Genomic DNA, 19,479 nt, shown 5'->3' on the forward strand with positions numbered 1-19,479 from the left:
GGTACGTTCCAGAAGCGATCGGCTTTGCAAGGAGTACGCAGGTTAGCGGAGGCCCCTGGCGTGGCCACCTTCTCTGGGCTCTCTTTGTTACTCCCACCACCCCTGCCCTGGGCGAAGCTGCCCGCAGTGACTCGTGATTCCTTAACGGGCTGGAAGGCTGCGACGCTAGGGAGGAGAGCCCCGGGAGCCCCTAGACCGCCCTCCTCTCCAGGCCAGGGCCGGCCCTACGGGGAAGCGCTCGCCACCACCGCCCCACAGCCACCTTCTCCGCGCGCCCGCGCCTTGCAGGCAGCGCCGCCGCTCCCGAGACGCGGGGCACGTGGGCGCGTGGAGCGCTTGGCGCTCCAGCCCCAAACCCCCTGCCAGATCGGCCCCAACGCGCTCGCTTCGCACAGCAGCCCCACGGTCAGAGCCCCGGCTGGCGCGCGCCCCGCCCCAGGCCAGCCGCGTCTGCCCCTGCGCGCGCTCCCTCCCCCTCCCCGCCCCCCGAGCGCGCCCCTCCCCTCGCGTCCCTCCCGCGCCCTACATCTCGCGCCCGGCTGAGGGGGCTCAGTCCGCTGCCACCACCACCGCTGCTGTCGCTGCCGCTCTTCGGTCTCGGTGCAGGTAGCGGCCGCCTCCGGGACAGCTGCGCTGCCGAGCATCCCCAGGCAGTAAGCCCGCTTTCTCGCCGCGTGTGCGTGCCGGTCTGCCTCCCGCCCACCGGCCCGCGTCCCCGGGGAGCCGCTGCCCTATAGCCCCGCCGCAGTCGCTTAGGGCTGCCGGGCCTTTAGGAGCCCGCAACCTGCGGCCTCTGGCTGTGGCCGCCGGGCCGGGGGTGGGGACTGGGGACGCAACGGGCTGCAGGTTCCGGGACGCCCACAGGGAGCTCTCCTCTGGTGCACGTTTAGGCCTCCCCAGGGCTTTCGCCAAGGTGGTGGGGGGTGGGGATAGGGAGGGAGCGGGGTGGAGGTGGGGGAGCGGGCTCTCCACGTTCTTCTCTGCGGAATGGTAGGGAGGACGGAGGGGGAGAACGGGGCTTTTGGTTTTCTCACCCAGGATGTCCGGCAGTTGGGGTGGGGCGAGGTGGAGGCACCTCTTGGTTTTCTCAACAAGGATAGCTATCACGGTTTATGGGAAGCGGGTGAAGATGAAGTGGGGGGGTCTCCCACTGGTTTTCTTACTAAGGATGGTGGAGATTAGGGAGGGCGTGAAGGGGGACCTCCCTTAGTTCTCGCCACGAGGATGGTGGGGGTGGGGATGCGAGGGAGTGGAGGTAAGGGACTCTCCAGGTTTTTTTTCCGCAGGGGGGCTGGGGGCGTTGGAGGAGTGGGGGAGTGCACGGAGAATGGGGAGGGAGGGGGAGAGCCCGCTGCCCTTTTAAGTGGTTGTCGTGGGGGTGGGGTCGGTTCGGGTGGGATGGGATGGTTGGCGAATTGAGGGGGTAGTGGTGGATTTTAGCTCCAGAGTGGAACCTAGAGAAGCTATAGGAAGGTTCTATCACGTGGATTGATCCTAGAAGGTAGATTTTTCAAAAACTGTAGGGTGTGACCTTTCCATCTCAAAAAACTTGAAATCCCTATAAGGTACCGTCTGTTCTAGGCTCTGGGAGAGCGCTTTCTGCTTTCGAAGTTTCTCTTTCTCTTCCATTCCTCTCTTCCTCTTATCGTCCAGGACTAGGTGGACTTTTGGAAATCAGCAAGGGAAGACTGTGTATGGTTCGGGTTCAGCGCTATATTATTTTCTGCAGTTGGGACTGCATTTGAGTTTCTCGGGTTTGTTTTGATCTTGCCCTTTACAAAAAAAACCCTGTACCAGGGAGACCCCTTGGGAAAAGAAGAGACTACGGCGGAACTACAGGTTTGGTTTTTGAATTTCCTGAAGGGCAAGAGACCCGTCGTCGTAGCATTTTGTTTGCCTTTCAGAAGGAGTAGAAATAGAATAAACGTTGTATGTCTTTGCTGGAAGTCCCCTATATTCATTTAAATTATTCCATCGGGATTATCCGAGCCCCCTTTGATTTGAATTTGGAATAGATCCAGTTTTCCTAATTGGAGCCATCATTTTGTGATTGCCTGTAATTCTTCCCTGGGTTATCAAATCTATGGCAAGCTTACAGAGGAGCAGGAATAATTTTTTGTGTTATTTTGATTAAGACAGTTTTAATGTGTTTTATATTGTTTCTTGGAAATGTGAACATTTGCAGAATAGCATAAATTTAAATTATGGGCCCCTTGGAATTTTGCAAAGCCTTTCCTTCCCCAGCTCGTCTTCTCCAGAAACAGAACCCTCCTCATTCTTTACACTGAAGAAGCAAGGGCTTCTGGGATGGTAGCTTTGCCTTTGGAAACTCATGCTCTTGTTTGTTTAAGAAGAATACATATTAAAGAGGCTAAAGCCTTTAATGTGGTGAGGCCATATACTGCTTTCCCATTTTGGTTACATAAGGTTCCAATCTAGTTTTTATCTTCAGTCTTTAAAAATGCTTATTTAACATTTTTAAAGAGCAAATATAATCTTTACGCAACAGGAAATTGGTCAGATAGGCTGTGATTTGTACAAACCACCTCCCAATAATTACATAGTCTGATACTACAATATAGGTTCTGTAGCCATATCTTTTTGAAATTCTAAGCTACCATTCCCATATTGAGTTTTTGGAGAAGGAAAGTGTTTTGTTTTGTTTTTAACCAAGTCTAGTTTTTTAGTGAAATGTTAAAAAATATGTGTAAGATTTAAATTGGTAAAAATTCCTCTTGTATGATACCAGTGTATTGGAGCTAATTTAATAAGTATCAAACTAATGAACCACTGAAATAAGATTATTACTTGTTTATTGGAAATGCTAACCTGGAAATGTTTAAATGGAAGTAGAGATTTGGGTCTCAAAGATTAATGAAAATACATTTAAATAAACATTATCATATGCACCATTTGTAATGTTAATATGATATGCATTCTGTGTATAAGCAACAGTCTAAAAAATAGTACAGTTGAACAACACAGGTTTGAACTTAAGGGATCCACTTATATAGCAATTTTTTCCCCAGTAAATACTTGTACTGTTTTCCATCTGCCCTTGGGAGTCCGCAGATGTGGAGGGCTGACTGTGTTATGCATTGATCTGCACCATTTTATACAGGTGACTTGAACATGCATGGATTTGAGTATCTGTGGGGTGTCCTGGAACTAATCTCCTGAGGACACCCAGGAGCAGCCTTCAGGAAGTCAAAAATTATATGTTGATTTTTTTTCCTACAGGATTTAAGTCTGATTTTTTTTCTTATGAATAGAATGCTGAGACAGGTAAATCTTTTACAGAGAGAAGCATGTTGATAGGTGGTGGGCCTCAAGTTTCTATAGACAAAAATTGTACATGGAGTGTCTTTTTACCCAGCTTTTTGAGAACCTGTTGCCCTGTGGGACTGGGGGGAAGATGGCATTTCAGAAATCAAATATATGATAAAATATCTTTCTAAATAGCCTTGAAGATTTTGCTACCATCCATTTGAAAAGTAATTTGTAAATCAAAATTTGTGTTAGAAATTACCCCACACTCATAAAGTCTTGACATCTAAAAAAAAAATAACAGTTAGTTGAAGGAATGAAAGGTAACCTTCTGAGACTGATCCCTGTTTTCCTGCCCTCCACTTCCTGATTCTCTTCTTCCCCGAACCTCTCCCTTTTTCCCCTTCCATGCCAATAATGCCAAGCCTTTTATAACCTTGTGGGAGTTGAACAAATGTTGGCACTTGGTTGAACTTATCTCTTTGGCTGCCTTCCCCAACTTTTGCCTACAAAAATTTTTTGGTTAATTGAACTTTCCAGTTGTTGGGATTTGGGGTAAAAGGGAGTCGACTGTAATTATTTTCTCTTAAAAGAGCTTTTCTTTGAGCTCCTGTTGGATGAGAGCAAAGAAAGCTTTATTTTGTCAGTGGGGTACTTAATTAAGCAGAATATATGACCATTCATTTATTCAAGAAACATTTACTGAGTTTTACCACCTCTGTCAGAGGCTGTGTGCTAGGTGCAGGGGCGCACAGTGGATAAGAAATGGCTTCTGCTTTCTGGTGTAGTTACTAAATGAAAGCTAGAAAATGAATTTGTTGTGGATAATCAAGAGTTGTCCAGAGTCTTTTGGAAATTAACATAGTACTTTATATACCTTAAACATGCTTTAGCCATGCAAATTGTGGAGCCATTTTTTTCCAGGGAATTGTTCATTGCATAAATTTTATCTCAGCTCCCCAGCTAAGACAGAATTCTTCATCTTGGGTAATAATACAGTCTCTAAGTCATCTTAAGGTCTATGGTCTTTTTTTTTAAGTTAAGCTTTATGTAAAATAAATAGGACATAGCAGAATTCTTGATATTTAAGTTCAGCATTTTGTATCCCTGTACAGAATAGTGAGAAGACAGCCAGGCCAGCATTCCTTCCTGTGCCTTCAAGCATCTTCTGACAGCAAACTGGGCCAAAAAATATTTTTCTGTGGTTAACTTTGAATTATAGATAATAATGGATGGTGGAGCCCAGAAGAATAGCTAATGCTAACTAGTAGCTCCAGTAAACCTTTGCCCTCCTGCAGGGCTACCTCCTGAGAATTTTGAGAATTCCCCTTTTTGGGAAGAGTTCTGGACCACTGGTTTCTAACTGGGGCAGTTTCACCCCCGGAAGACATTGAACAATGTCCAGAGACATTTTTGGCTGCTACAGCTTGGGGCTTGGCATGCCTCTGGGAGGCCAAGGATGCTGCTTTAACATTCTAGAGTGTACAGGGCAGGCTCCCCACCCCCCACCAACAAAGAATGATCTGAACAAAAAAGTCATTAGTGCTGAGGTTGATGTAATTTCCTGTACAAAATGCAATAAAATGTAACTTCAGGAGAGTAGAGAACAATGACAGTGCCTTGATAGGACTTGAGTAGTTGGCTGAGCTCACTTTACTAGTCTTAAAAGTGACTGGTTCCCATACATGGACCTGAATAATTAAAAGACCAATAACAGGTACCATAGATGGTAATTACTGTGTGCCAGGGACTTACGTACATGGTATATTCTCTTCATTTTACAAATGAGGAACCAGGCTCAGTGTTAAAGTGACTTGCCTTAGGTCCCACAGCTGGTCAACTTTAGAAGTAGACATCAAAAGGTTGTTTACTCCTCAGAAGTTCATGGTTTTAAGCACAATGTCATACTGTCTCCCTTGGGGTGTGCTCTATTCAAAATCTTACTTAACAAAATTAAAATTACTACATGTCCTACATACCATTGAGCCTGCTTGAGAGTAATTAAAACCATGAATGTTAAATTTGATCATGTTTGGAGTAAGTAGCCAGGAGTAGGGGAGAAGGGGGACCAATATTACTTAAAGGCCTATTTCTAGAAAATACACGAGTTGTATTTATAACCTTTATGTAATTTTATCCTCATAGCAACTCTGCAAAGTAGTTATGCACATTTCACAGATAAGATTAGTTAAGTTGTTTAAGATTGTGCAACTAATAAGCAACAGAGTTCAGTTTTGAACTTAAGTCCCATGACTAAGCTACTATCCCCTGCTGCTTGATCTAAAACTCCGTGTTGATGGAAGGGGGTTGAGTTGAATGGTGTGTTGCAGAGAGGCGAGTAACCAGTCCTATAAAAAAGTAATTTCAGAGATAATGTGTTATAGGTGCCAGGATTAAATTTAGGTAGAGAATGAAGAACTGAGTGCAACATGGAATTTGTTCTGGAGATCTACGTGAAGTAAGCCTGTCATTATCATTTTGGAGAACTTCATTTTCTGTCTTACTTGAATCTTTTGGACACTTATATGATAACCATAAAACTGGAAGTTACTGAATTATGTTTGGATCCTTTCTGCAGCTCACCTATCTTTCCTCAAGCTGTGGTAGGATTTAGTAATGGCAACATTTGGTTTTGTTATCTTTTAAACATTTGTCTCTTTTCTATGGAAGTTGTTTTTATTTTAAAATCATCAAATTCATACTTGTGTTTTTCATATGGGGGGTGTGTTTTGTTTTGACAGCTAATATTTAACTTTTGATATGTTGTGTTTTAGAGCATAAAAAGAGGAAAAATAAGAAACAGCCCATTAGCAATTATATTTTGTCTGGCAAGCTTTTTTTGTGGGAAGAAGAAGGACCTCATGTTTCATTTCATTTACTTTAAATTGGAAAGGAATTTTAACCATGATTCTCAAGGGCCAGGATGCTGGGGCAGGGGGGAAGAAATGTTATTTAGACAAAATGTACATTTTGATTTCCACATAGGACTGTGAACCATAGATTTTGATTGTAATAATAATGTCCTGATTCTGACTACAACAGTCAGCCGCTTGGGCAATCAACTACTGTGTATAAACACTCACTGTGATACCATCTGCTTTTTGTGCCCCCTTCCCAGTGATTTCAGGGTAAACTTGAGAGATCTGATCAAACTTGTAAAATTACACTAATCTTTTTGAATATCTAATTTTTGAAATGATAAGTGTGGTACTTTTTCATTGTAGGGAACTTCAGAAAATAAAGAAAAGCCTAAAGGAGAAAATAAAAATCAGTTATAATCCACCACCCAGAAATTAGTGACAATGTTTTGTAGTTCTTTTTGAAATGCAGTGATTTTTTTTAAATGAAGAACTCAAGTCCTTTGCAAATTCTCCAAACTATAAGTATAGTCTAAGTTATTTTTTTAAACTTTACCAAAATATTTTCTGAATTAGTGTTGCATTTCTAGAGAGAAATCATGGTTATAAGGAATGAAGTGAGAATGCTGCTAGGGAGTTGGAGAACTGTCCTGTGGCTTCTTTGTGTAATCCCCCCAAAATTTCTCCTTCATTGTAAGTGATAGAATTTCCTTGCTAGAAGGGGCTGTCAGTACTCCTCCTCCTTCATTTTACAGATGAGGATAAGGAGGCTCAAAGAGGCACCTGATCCAAGGTCACAGAATGTGCTGTTGTTGAGTTCCAGTTTGAAGTTGTGTAGATTCTTCGTAGTAGGTCAGTTTTAATTCTCTAATTACAAACTTCTCATAGTTAATAACTTTCTGTTAGCCTGGCCCACAAAAGAACAGCTATTATGGTGGAAGTATAACAACTATACTAAAGGATACCAAAAAGACCAAGTATTTCCTTATTTCAGAAAGTGACCAAAAGAGTTGTGAGCAGTACAGGAATTTTTCATAGAATTTGCTTTACTGAAATTGAAGATTAGTAATGGGAAACCTCTTTTGAGCATCTGGCCCTCAGTTTAATTGTCCCTGGCCTATGGGCAAGTACCAACACATATCAAACATGCCTATGGTCACAAAAATGAGAAACAACTTTATATGAGTCTTTACACATGGAAGCCTGGAAGACCACAATTAGTACTATTGCTGCACAAAATTATTATTTTTCCTTTATAAAATTAGATATCTGTTAAAATTGTGGGAAAAGAATTTCAAAGATTGCACATGCTTCCAATAGGTAGGAAGTTAAGAAATTGAGGCAAATGCCGGCAGAGTGGCATCATTAATTGTTGTTTTGATTTGGCACTATTAAAGTTCTTCAGCTTTTCTCCTTCTCTTTCCCTGCCCTTTCTCTCTCTCTCTAGACATGTGGCGCGCGCGCTCGTGCTCTCTCTCTCTCTCTCTCTCTCTCTCTCATTGTGTCTCCTTTGCCTGTGTGTCTGTTCACTGTTAGGGTGACTCTTTTTTCAGTACAGCTGACTCTGTGCACTTTCCTTTATTCAGTTCTCAGTGTATCCACATCAACACGTTCATCTGCCACTGAGTCTCCTGTACCCCTGTCACCAGTATTACGGTTACCCCAACCTGGACTGGGCCAGGTCCTTTTTTCAGCCTAGGATGGGCAGGGAAGGTGCTGTCCAGAGTAGGTGTGGGCTTAGAAGAGCTAGTGTCACTTGATACAGAAATGTCACTGATAAAAAAATAAATAAAACAAAATACGATCAGAGAGGACATAGGCCACATATACAGGGTGAGGCAAAAGTAGGTTTACAATTTTAAGTATGTGAAACAGAGTTTGTTTTGTATTATTATTTATTAATTATTGAATTGTTTTGCATATGAACAACTGTAAACCTGCTTTTGCCCCACCTGTACATGTAAACCTGTGAACACGAAATCATCTGTACAGTGAGGGCCCCAGCAAATGCTAAAGCTATGTGAAGTAGTGAATATGGATACCATTGCTAAGGGCTTACTATTTAAACAAATGAGGAAATTTTACCCTTGCCTAGGGATGTGTTCTTAAGTAGTTGTGCCTGTTTCTCCTTATCGTCTGTTGATGAGTATGTGTATTGTCAGGAGCAACCAGCTCTTGCAAGTTTCCTGTAGCACACTGTATACTTCTTAGAAAATGGGTGTTTTCTTCTGTATTTAAACTAATGAGATTTGCTTGTACTTTATTTTTCAACTACTATAGGTAGAAAATGCACAGATAGAAGATATGTGTGTATTTTTTTTCTTTTTAATGCAGTTAAACCTACAAAAAGAAAAGGACAATCAATATGAGTTTTTTGTAGTCAGCTCTTTACTGCTTGTAGAATTTATATTTTCTTTACCCACTAAAAATTCTCTGGATCTTAGATATATATATTCCAAGACACAAAATGACCCATGGATATTCTACTTACAAGAATTTGTAGTATCCACAAACTTTTGCATATACTCTTCAATACTGAGGAAATTATAGCTGAGGATGCAGAGGTTTTTATCATCAAGGTTGTTTTGACAAGAATGATACAAAACTAAATTTCTATGCTTGATTAATTAATAAGTTTTGTCATTCACTCTCAATTTTAGAGCGTGGATAAGGCTGCTTGAATCCTGTGAAGTTTAAAAATGTGTGATTTATTAGGAAGACATTACACACCATTCTTGCTTGTGAAACAGATTGTTAGTGTGTGCCTATAGACATAAACAGTCATCTGGCCTCTCGTGTAACCAGGTAAACTAAAGTAACAGGTACCCTCCCAGATTTCTTAGAGATTGAAGAAAACATACACATGAATTGTAAAGTCTCAAATTTTATATCACTAAGTCATAGTGGATTTAGACATCTGAATTAACAAAATTCTGTTTCTCAACATTTTCTAAGAAATACCCTGTAAAAAATAGTAGTTTTCAATACTTGAAATGATAAAGTCCTCAGCCAGGTAGCTTCTGGAAGATTAGGAGGCACTAAATTCCTTGTCAAAGATCCTTCATCTCTAGATGGCAGAGTCAATTCAAATTTTCAAGACCTAGAACCATTCTCTTCTAGGCTACAAGAAGCTCTGTCTCTTTTGTGTGTGTGTGTTCAAAATGTTTATAAACTGAAATTAAATTTGGTTGTTACACAGTTGTATTAAAAGTCTCATGAGTTTCAAACCCAAAAACAAAAGTGATGATGGTCACGAATTTAGGATTTGATGTCGGAAGATTCTTTCAAATGCAACTGGTTAGAGATAAACAACAATTCTTTGTTTCATGCATAGCCCCTGGTTTCATATTGCAACTTGGCTCAAGATTTTTATACAACTTTACTCTAAACCTGCTTCACTAATGGGTACCCTAAAAACAGAAGGGTTGATATTTAGAAGTGCTGTACTCAATCAGCTCAAGAAATAAACATGTAAGTGAAAGGATAGAAAAATGTGCTGTAGAAGAAGCAGAGCTTCAGTAACCACTGTGCTGTACACCTGAAGAACTACCTCTTTTTAAGGAAGGAACTGGGGAGGAATTTTCCATGTAGTATAAGCGCACCTAACCACATTAACAAAAGAAACCAAGCAGCTAAACTAAGAGCTGGTGAAAGTTAATACTTGCATCTATAGCAGCAATTTTCAACCTTCTTTCCCCTCCTGGCACACGTAAACTAATTACTAAAATTCTATGGCACACCAAAAAAAAAATTTTTTTTTTTTTTTTTGCTGATCTGACAAAAATAGGTATAATTTTGATTTGTTCACAACTGATGGCTGTTGTTATGTTGGCTGTTGTAATTTTTCTGTTTGACAGTCTAAGGGAAAGGAGGTCAGTGCCCCTGACTAATAGTCAGGTATTGCATGTTTTAAAAATTGTGTCAAAGTGGTTGAAAATCGCTGATAAGCAGTTAGCCTTTGTTAGAGTCAGTTCTTTTTTAATGTTTTTTAAAGACTTTATTTATTTTTAGAGGGGAAGGGAGGGAGAAAGAGAGGGAGAGAAACATCAATGTATGGTTGCCTTTCATATGCCCCAAACTGGGGACCTGGCCTGCAACCGAGACATGTGCCCTGACTGGGAATCGAACCAGCGACCCTTTGGTTTGCAGGCTGGCACTCAATCCACTGAGCCACACCAGCCAGGGCTGTTAGAGCCAGTTTTCAAATACCCACTTTTCCCCTATTTTATTAAGGAATAATTAACAAATATAATTTATATATTTAGAGGGTACAACATGAGAATTTGATGTACACACACATTGTGGAATGTTAATATCAAGTTTATTGAGTATCGTTTACATGCAATATAAACTGCATTTTCTTAAGGCATATAATTTGATGAATTTTGGCAGATGTATATACCCATGAAACCACTGCCACAATCAGAATGTAGAATATTTTTATCACTCCTGCAAAAGTTTCCCCAGGCCCCTTTTACAGTACATTCTTCCCTCTGCCCATGTCCCCACTGAGCTGCCCTTGAGTAAGAGCCAGTTTTATTGTTTTTTTTTTTTAAAAAAAAAAACATTTATTTTTAGAGAGAGGGGAAGGGAGGCAGAAAGAGGAGGAGGAAAATATTTATCAGTTGTCTCTCACACTTGCCTGGACCAGGGGCCAAACCTACAACCCAGGCATGTGCTCTGACCAGGAATCGAACTGGGGACCTTTTGCTTTGCAGAGTGATGCCCAACCAATTGAGCCACATTCGTCTGGGCATGAGAGCCACTTTTTAAACTTAGATTTGAAAATTAATGGATCCTTTTCTATCCAAAGACTATATATATATATATATATATATATTCGTATATATATATATATTCGTGTGTGTATATATATATGAATGAACAGGACAAATAAAGTAATTTGAATTTTATTTCCTGTTTATTTGTAAAATGAAAATGAAAAAATAATATTTTAATCTGTATATATCTGAGATATATATAGACGTGTGTGTGTGTGTGTGTGTGTGTGTGTGTGTGTGTGTATCTCAGGACCTCCAGCTAATGTATGTATATTATTACACAGGAATAATCCTATCCCTTGAGCTTTCAAAAAGATTTGAAACAGACTCAGAAGGAATTTTCTGTGTATTGGTCGTATCTTTACATACTTACATAAAAGGCAACCTTTTAATATGCTCAACATTCATTTCCTGCTGATATATTCAATTGAACAATTATTAGCCAATTTTTTTATTGTTTAAATACATTTGTCTCCATTCTCTTGTTAGCCAATTTAAGGGCTATACTGTTGAGATGTAATTTGTCCCTTCCTCATGCAAAAAATACATGTCACTGCTTTTCTGTCTAGCTAGCTCTCTGTTCCACTGCTATCGCTCTGTCCTGCCTCCAGTCTCCATTACCACTCCTGACTGCCACTGTCTTCCTTCCCCGGTTTTCTTCCTCGTCTTTTCTTTCTCCTCATGCCACTCCTTACACTGCTGTGCTTTCTTATGATACAGCTCTTTATTTGTGGGGGAGAGGTTGTAAAAGCCCTTTTATAAAACCATTTTAAAACAAAAGTTTACAAAAGCTGAAAATACACAGGAAAAGAATATCTTGCTTCATATGTTCCCGAAAAGAGAAAAAAATAATGGGGTTGATGCCAGCATTCTCAACAACAAAGGGTTCTTTTTTTTTATCACAAAATACAAGCAAAGGATGCACATACTTAAAACAGAGCTCAGTTTTGGAAACCCTTCAATAAATGAAAGCAGGAGTTTGTTCTTTGTCTGTGCAGGTTCGTACAGAGACTAGGATATGTAAAAAAACTAAGTATCACAAAAGATTATTACACAAGTCTACCAGTGCATGTTGCATATATAATTCATGAACATGGTCAACAAAATCATGTTCACTTCAACCCCATTTCATTTACATTTAAAAAAATCTTTTAATGACACAGCTGTTTTTTATAAACATCTCCAGACTGAGTCATCAACAGACTTAACTTCCCCATGTCAGATATTGTACTGGAGGTGTTATCTTACTTTTTGTTTTGTAGTCCAAAAATTTATTTAGACTCCTTTCTGGTTTGGAGCCAGGCTGGAGGTTTAAGAGTTGTGAATGGTTGGTTTTTGATGATCAAAGTCAAATATGTTTGAGAGCTGTGTTATAGAGAGTCTTTGAAACCATGAATCATTAAAAAGAAATGAATGATTTACATTATAAAATCCCTATGAAACTTCCTTTTACAAAGCTAAAGCAATAAAAATTTCCTTCAGATAAAGTGGTTTATTGCTCCTCAGGATGTACTGTAAAGGATTAAAAAAAAAAAAACCTTCAACACTTGTCAAAATCTGTGGAATGTACAACACAAAGAGTGAACGCTAATGTAAACTTTGGACTTCAGTTAATAATAGTATATCAATATTGGCTTATCAGCTGTGACAAATACACTTCAGTAATGCCAAGATGTTAATAATAGAGGAAACTGGGAGGGGTGTTGAGTATATGGAAACTATTTTCTACTCAGTTTTGCTGTAATCCTAAAACTGCTCAAAAACATTAATTTAAAAAAAAAACTTTGTACATTGTGATTCAGAAATACAAATAATATATCAGGCACTTTTTATTATTAACTTGTAGATGAGAGTACAATGTTTGTTTTTAAATACTAGTAAAATAAGAGAAGTGCTTCATGAGTGATGTAAGTTTGTATCATGGTTCCCCTGAAAAGTGAAATTGTGAGCTTCTGAAAGAGCTGCCCAGTACTGCTAACCACTGTCTGGTTGCACAGTAGTTACTAGACAGGTCATCTTGACTATCGGGTTGGGACTTTGCCACCACTGGGGCATTGTACCATCTTTGCAATAGAGTGGATCTCCAGATTTGATAAATCCCCTGCCCTAGTGTCCAGTAAGCCCCTTTACCCTTGCATTTGTTGGTGTCACTAGCAACAGTGACCGTTGGTGAGCTCATGCCAATTTTTTGAGCCAATATCCAGGTCAGAGTTTGATTGCTTTGGGCCAAAGGCTATTGCAAGGCTTGTAGAAGCACTGACCTCTAACACCAGAACCTCCATACAGTTACTCATTGTGGCCAACTCTGCACTAAACCTGTGTAAAGAGATTAGCTTTTAAATGATCTTATTGTAAATGTTGTTTTTTATATTGGAGCTGGGTGATTATTATGAGCAACTACAAGTATGTGTTACTTTCTTGAGTGAGTTGGCTGTGAAACAACATTCTATGGTAGGCAGTAGTAAGCAGGGGGGACAAGGGGGAGGAAGATTGGGTCTGAGAAGGACATTGAGACTGAGGGAGATAAACATGGTGATGTTAAAGACAGAGAAAAAACTGACAAGGCATTGAGGATTAGAACATAAAAATGAGGGTGATCACTCAAGGAATGGATATCTAGGGGATATGGTTGTTCATGGAATGTGTCCATCAGGTCTGTAATTAGACCTAGGGTTAGAAACTTCATACAATTACCTGAAAAAATACTAATTAAGGGGTGGTGGTTATAGAGTTCACCTGTTTAACTTATAAAAATTTATTTTGTATATCAGAAGTGATTTTTAAGGTATGGATTGGTTATGTATACTCATTGTTTCACCTGTAGACAAACTTTTACATGGTTTTCCTTGGCTTCATTGCTTGCCTGATTGACTATACTGTGCATGCGGTCCTATGTCTGTTAGAAGCAGTAGATTTTAATGGGGAAGGAGAAAGAGACAAGACAGGAATAACTTCTCCCTAGAGGTACAATCCATGATGGAGGATGGAGATTCCACTTCAGTTGCCAAGATCACGGGTTACTCTGTGACAGTGGTGAACCAAATAGTGGCACAGCCAGTGCATTCCTGTGGTCACCTTCACAATTCATACCAAGTTCTGTAGCTGACTTGCTTATACAGCAATTTCTGTCCATTGCAGTAATGCAACATTATCACTCTGGTCAAATCATAAGGTACAGATAGGCTTAATCATGAGGCCTCGCATAGTCATTCTCCTCCCAGTAAAGCTACTGGAAATAGCTGGAAGGTCTGGGTAGGTGTAATGGCAATGACATGCATGGCCAGGTGTGTGACAGTCCTCTTGGTCCTCACCCAACTGCTTCTCAGACCTTTGGCTTCTTTTCATCTCCCTCCCTCTCTGTCTCCTCTTTACCCTTAATTCAGTTACCTGTGGAATTTCCGTTAAGGAATAGCAATGGCCTCAACACAAAAAAGTTGGGGGATCATTGGCCTAAGTATTCTAACTACCAAAGCAGCATACTTTATTTTTTTTAAGTTTTCTTCTAAAGATTTTTTATATATTTATTTTTTTAGAGAAGGAGAGGGAGGGAGAAAGAGAAACATCAATGTGTGGTTGCATTTCACACGCCCCCTACTGCGGACCTGGCCAGCAATCCAGGCATGTACCCTGCCTGGATCAAACTCACGACCCTTTAGTTCATAGGCAGGTGCTCAACCCACTGAGCCATACCAGCCAGGGCCAAAGCAACATACTTTAAGCTTCCCTAACTAGTCAGATTTTTACTGCTGTACTGGTTTGTTAGGTATAAAATGGAATTTAGGGTATGTATTAAATCTTGAGAGTTCAATTGTGTCACCTTATAAACTTATTCCTTCTGCTTTTAAAACCCCTATAATTCGTTTGTCTTTATGTATGTGCTTATTATTGTCCTTATAGCAGATACTAGTAATGTGTGTGTTGATGTGAAGGATTTACTCTATGGCTAATTGATTGGAGCAGAGCTGCCCAATTGCCAGCATTGTGCCGAACCTAGCTTATAAATAAGTATGAGGCCGAGTATTTCATAAAATGAAATAAGCAAATGTTTATTGAATGCTTACTCTGTGTGCTAGGCACTTTGCTAGGCTTGCTAGCTGCTGTAGGGGATATTAAAAACAAAAGTGATCTCTTTAAGCAAGGAGTGTCCACTCTAATTGGAGAGGCTGTTAGAGATGCATTAAGGATGTTGTGGAAAGAGTATTGAACTGAGGGGGAGGAGGAGTTGGGAATTTTGAATCTTAGCCCAAGTTCTGCCAATAATCATCTGATCCTTTGGGCAAATCACTGCCCCTCTTGGGGTCTGTTTATAAAAAGGGAATTGGACTAGATAATCTCTAAAACATTCTGAGGGCCGGTTCATAAACAAATGTGTTAAAAAGTTAAACTAGCACTACAAGGCAGTAATAGAAGAAAGACCCCAGAACATGCTACATTTTCATTTGCTAAATGAAGTATACATATAATACTTACGTGCACATATAACTATTATACATATAGTAAGTCCTCACTTAATGATGATAGGTTCTGTGACTATAAGTGAAACAACATATAACGAAACCAATTTTACCATAGGCTAATTGATATAAATAAGAGTTAAATTCCTATGGTGTCTCATATAGCAGGACAATTTTGAATGAAATGTTATACCTGCTGTATATGGTACATATATTGACACTATATAATTATATTGATCACAGCTATAGAGCAGCAGTTCCTCTAAGTGGGATCCTTGGTCAGCAGCATCAGTATCATCTGGGAACTGGTTAGAAATCCCAATTCATGGGCCCACCCCAGACCTACTGAATCAGAAACACTAGGGGTGGGGCCCGGCTATCTGTTTTAATAACCCCCTTGCCCCCAGGAGATTCTGATGCCCACTAAACTTTGACAACTGTGGATTATAGGAATTTGGAGCAGTGGTTCTCAAACTTGGCTGCACTTTAGATTCATCTGGGGGAACTTCAAGCACCCAAGTCATCATTAGTTGCTCTGGCTCCCCAGGTACAGGCAATTTAGGAATATTTGGTTTAGGGGAGGGTGGCATGAGCACTTGTTATTCTCCAGTGGTGACCAGCCTCAGTGGCAGGGAGCTGGCCAAAGCTGGAGTTGAGTATGGTGGAACGTGAAAAGTGGGTTCGGGTCTGACTGGAAGGCCTTGAATTTCATGCTAGAAATGTGGCCTTTTGATTATGGTGGAGGGAAGGTCTTGGGGAAAGGAAGTGGATACTGGCAAGGTGCTGTGTTTGAAAGGTTTTTCTGGCAGCTATGTGAAGGAGGGAGTACACCCATAGTTAAATTTGATGAAGTAGTCTGTGAAGTGATAATGGGTTAAATAAGTGTTGTAGAAATGAGATTATAAGGAAGAAAAAGTATGAAAGCTCTTTTGCAGGACAAATGGACAGGATTTGGTGATGGTTGTGGGAGTGAGGGGCAGTGTTAGAATGTCTTTGACTCAGGAGTTCCTCTCAGAATTCTGAGGCAGCTAGTACTATCAGAATTGTCACATTTTTACGAGTCTGTACTTATTTTTGCCCCCCCCCATTGCTTTGATTTAAGAGTTCTAATTTGGGGAATGAGTGTTCCCCAGTGAGTTACATAAAAATAAAGAATTGTAGTCACCCAGAAAGTTACTCAGGGTCATCATGGCAGGGGGGCGGGCAAAATCCCTATTTCTTTTAACGAAAGAATGCTTGGAGTTGTGGGAAAGTTGTAAACTTGGCAACGACTAATTCAAACCTATCAGTCAATTAAGTGAATTTTTATTTTATCATTTGTTTGATTTGGGAGCTGTTGTAATTGTCATTGAAAGGACATCAATCTCTGTATTTTAAAAACAACACAAATACCATTGAACATTAGGGCAAAGGACAAGAATTTCAAGGTTGCACCTTTTGACTTTAGCAAATATTTGCTTCTCCATTTTTCTTGTTGGATTTTGCCCTTTTTTTGGCATTGCTTTCATTTGTTCCTAATGATGATAATTTTAGTTTCTTCTGTTATTGACAGCTTTTTAAAGTATTTTTAATGTTCTATTATTTTTTAACTTTTCTATTTTTTCTTTATTCTAATAAAGCTTATTAGCCAGAAATTATGCAACAATATACACAGAAAAAAGTCCTTTAAAAAACCTTTTCACCCCCTTCACCCATTTCTTCCATCCTCCTGTCTCTAGCAAGCACCAATCTGTTCTCTGTATATATGTGGTTGGTTTTTTGTTTTATTTTAGATTCCACATATAAGGGAGATCATATGGTATTTGTCTTTATCTGACTACTTTTGCTTAGCACAATACCCTTAAAGTCCCTTTATGTTGTCAAAAATGACAAGATTTTCCTTCCTTTTATGGCTGAATAATACTCCATTTTATCTCACAAATTTTTTTATCCATTTATTTATCGATGGGCTCTTGGGCTGTTTCCATGTCATAGTTATTGTAACTAATGCTGCAATGAATATACTGAAACATATATTCTTTTGAATTAGTGTTTTGGGTTTATCCAGCTACATTCCAAGAAATGGAATTGCTGGGTCATAAGGCAGCTCCATTTTCAATTTTTTAAGGAAATTCCATTCTGTTTTCCACAGTGACTGCACCAGGCTGCATTCCCACCAACAGTACATGAAGGTTCCCTTTTCTCCACATCCTTGCCAGCACTTGTTCTTTGTTGATTTATTGATGATAGCCATTCTGACAGGTGTCAGGTGATATCTCATTGTGGTTTTAATTTGCATTTCCCTGATGATTAGAGAAGTTGAGCATATTTTCATGTGTCTGTTGGCCCTCTGTATGTCTTTTTTAGAAAAATGTCTCTTTAGACCTTCTGCCCATTTTAAAATCAGATTAGTTTTGTTTTGTTTTTTAAACCATTGAGTTGTATGGGTTCTTTATATACGGGGTGGGGTAAAAGTAGGTTTATAGTTGTGAGTATACAGAGTTTATTCTTGTATTATTATTTATTAGTTGTTATGTTATTTTCCATGTGAACAACTGTAAACCTACTTCAGCCCAACCCTGCATTATGGATATTGGCCCTTTTGAAGATACAGGTTTTCAAATATTTTCTCCCATTCAGTAGGCTGGCTTCTTTTTGTAGGTGGTCTTCTTTGCTGTGCAGAAGTTTTTAGTATGATGTAGTCCCTTTTGTTGCAAAAGTATTCTCAATGTTTTAATACTCTAGTCAAAAAATAAATATACTTTATTGCTTATCCCCCCTTTCTGACAAAAAAAATTCTTTAAATTTGCATCCAGAAATGACCCATCAAAAGAGCTTCTTAGTGTATACTTGGGACATGGTGGAGGCCCTGTTCATCTTTCTGTGTTCAGTGACTTTTTGGTTGTGCCATATCCAGGAGTAAAGACACCTTATATTTACTAGTATGGAAAGCAATAAAAGCAAAGTCACTATTTTAAATTCACAGGGCTGTCCAACCCACAGCCCTTGGGCCACATGCGGCCCAGGATGGCTATGAATGAGGCCCAACACAAAATCATGAATTTACTTAAAACATGAGAGTTTGCCCTGGTTGGTGTGGCTCAGTGGATTGAGCACTGGCCTGTAAACCAAAGGGTCGCCATTTCGATTCCCAGTCAGGGCACATGCCTGGATTGCAGGCCAGGTCCCCAGTATGGGACGCATGAGAGGCAACCACACACTGATGTTTCTCTCCCTCTCTTTCTTCCTCCCTCCCACTCTCTAAAAATAAATATATAAAACCTTTTAAAAAATAAAATAGGAGGAATCAAGATGGCAGAGGAGTGAGTGGAAGTCACACTGACTTCCTCCTAGGACCAACCCGGACTTACAACTAAATTATGGAGAAATCACCTGCAATGAGCAACTGAACAATAGTGAGAGAGGAGCCTTTTAACCTCACACAGACAGAAGAATCAGCTTTAGCACAACCTAACTCGTAAGGAGTACGGTAGATACTCGAGAAGGTAGGTGGGGCACCCATGGGCAGCAGCACCAGAAGGATACTGAAACAGACAATTGGATCCCCCTGAGAAGAGCAGGGTCTAAACCATAAGCAGGGATCTCCAGCCTACAGCACCAGAGCCCAAAAAGTACACTGATAACAGCCATCTGCGAAAAGCAGATAGGATGTTCTCTGCCAGAGACAGGCAGCTGGAGACACAAAGAGCCGTTTAAAGGGCCAACATATATATTTTTGTATGCAGCCACTTACCCTGGTCTCCGGCAAAGGCGGGGGCAGAGTGAGCTAGAGACACCTGAGGAGAGACTGGGGAAGGAGTCTTTGGGGAGAGAACAGAGAAAGTAGCTGGCAGGATCTGGTGCTGACTCATTCCTCAGACGGCAGCAGCCATCTCGATCAGGCAGACCACTCCCCTGAGTGGCAACAATATGAGAGGACCCAATAGCCCACCCCCGCAGGAGGTACTCTGGCCCTCTCTGTGGTGTCTCTAAGCTGACCTGATGAGTTCAGAGTGACTAGATTAACACCTGTAGGAGACAGCCACAGACAGTAGATTCCTGGAAGTGTTGAACAGACTGAGGTCAGACAGGGTCAACATCTGACATCATCAGAGGCAGATCCAGAAAGAAAAAACAAAA

At 40.3% G+C, this 19,479-nt stretch overlaps 1 protein-coding gene across 1 annotated transcript in view; it reads left to right on the plus strand.

Moving 5' to 3' along the window:
• Positions 1–514: 514 nt before the first annotated feature.
• FHL1 (four and a half LIM domains 1) overlaps positions 515–19,479 on the plus strand; it is a 63,198-nt gene continuing 44,233 nt past the window's right edge. The window contains exon 1 of the mRNA XM_054578100.1: positions 515–653. The gene's annotated coding sequence lies outside the window, so the exon portion shown is untranslated. The remainder of the gene's footprint in view (positions 654–19,479) is intronic.

The sequence above is a fragment of the Pteronotus mesoamericanus genome, unplaced genomic scaffold (assembly GCF_021234165.1).
Source record: "Pteronotus mesoamericanus isolate MK-2021 breed Mesoamerican mustached bat unplaced genomic scaffold, CSHL_Meso_final contig_49, whole genome shotgun sequence".
Classification (NCBI taxonomy): Eukaryota; Metazoa; Chordata; class Mammalia; order Chiroptera; family Mormoopidae; genus Pteronotus; species Pteronotus mesoamericanus.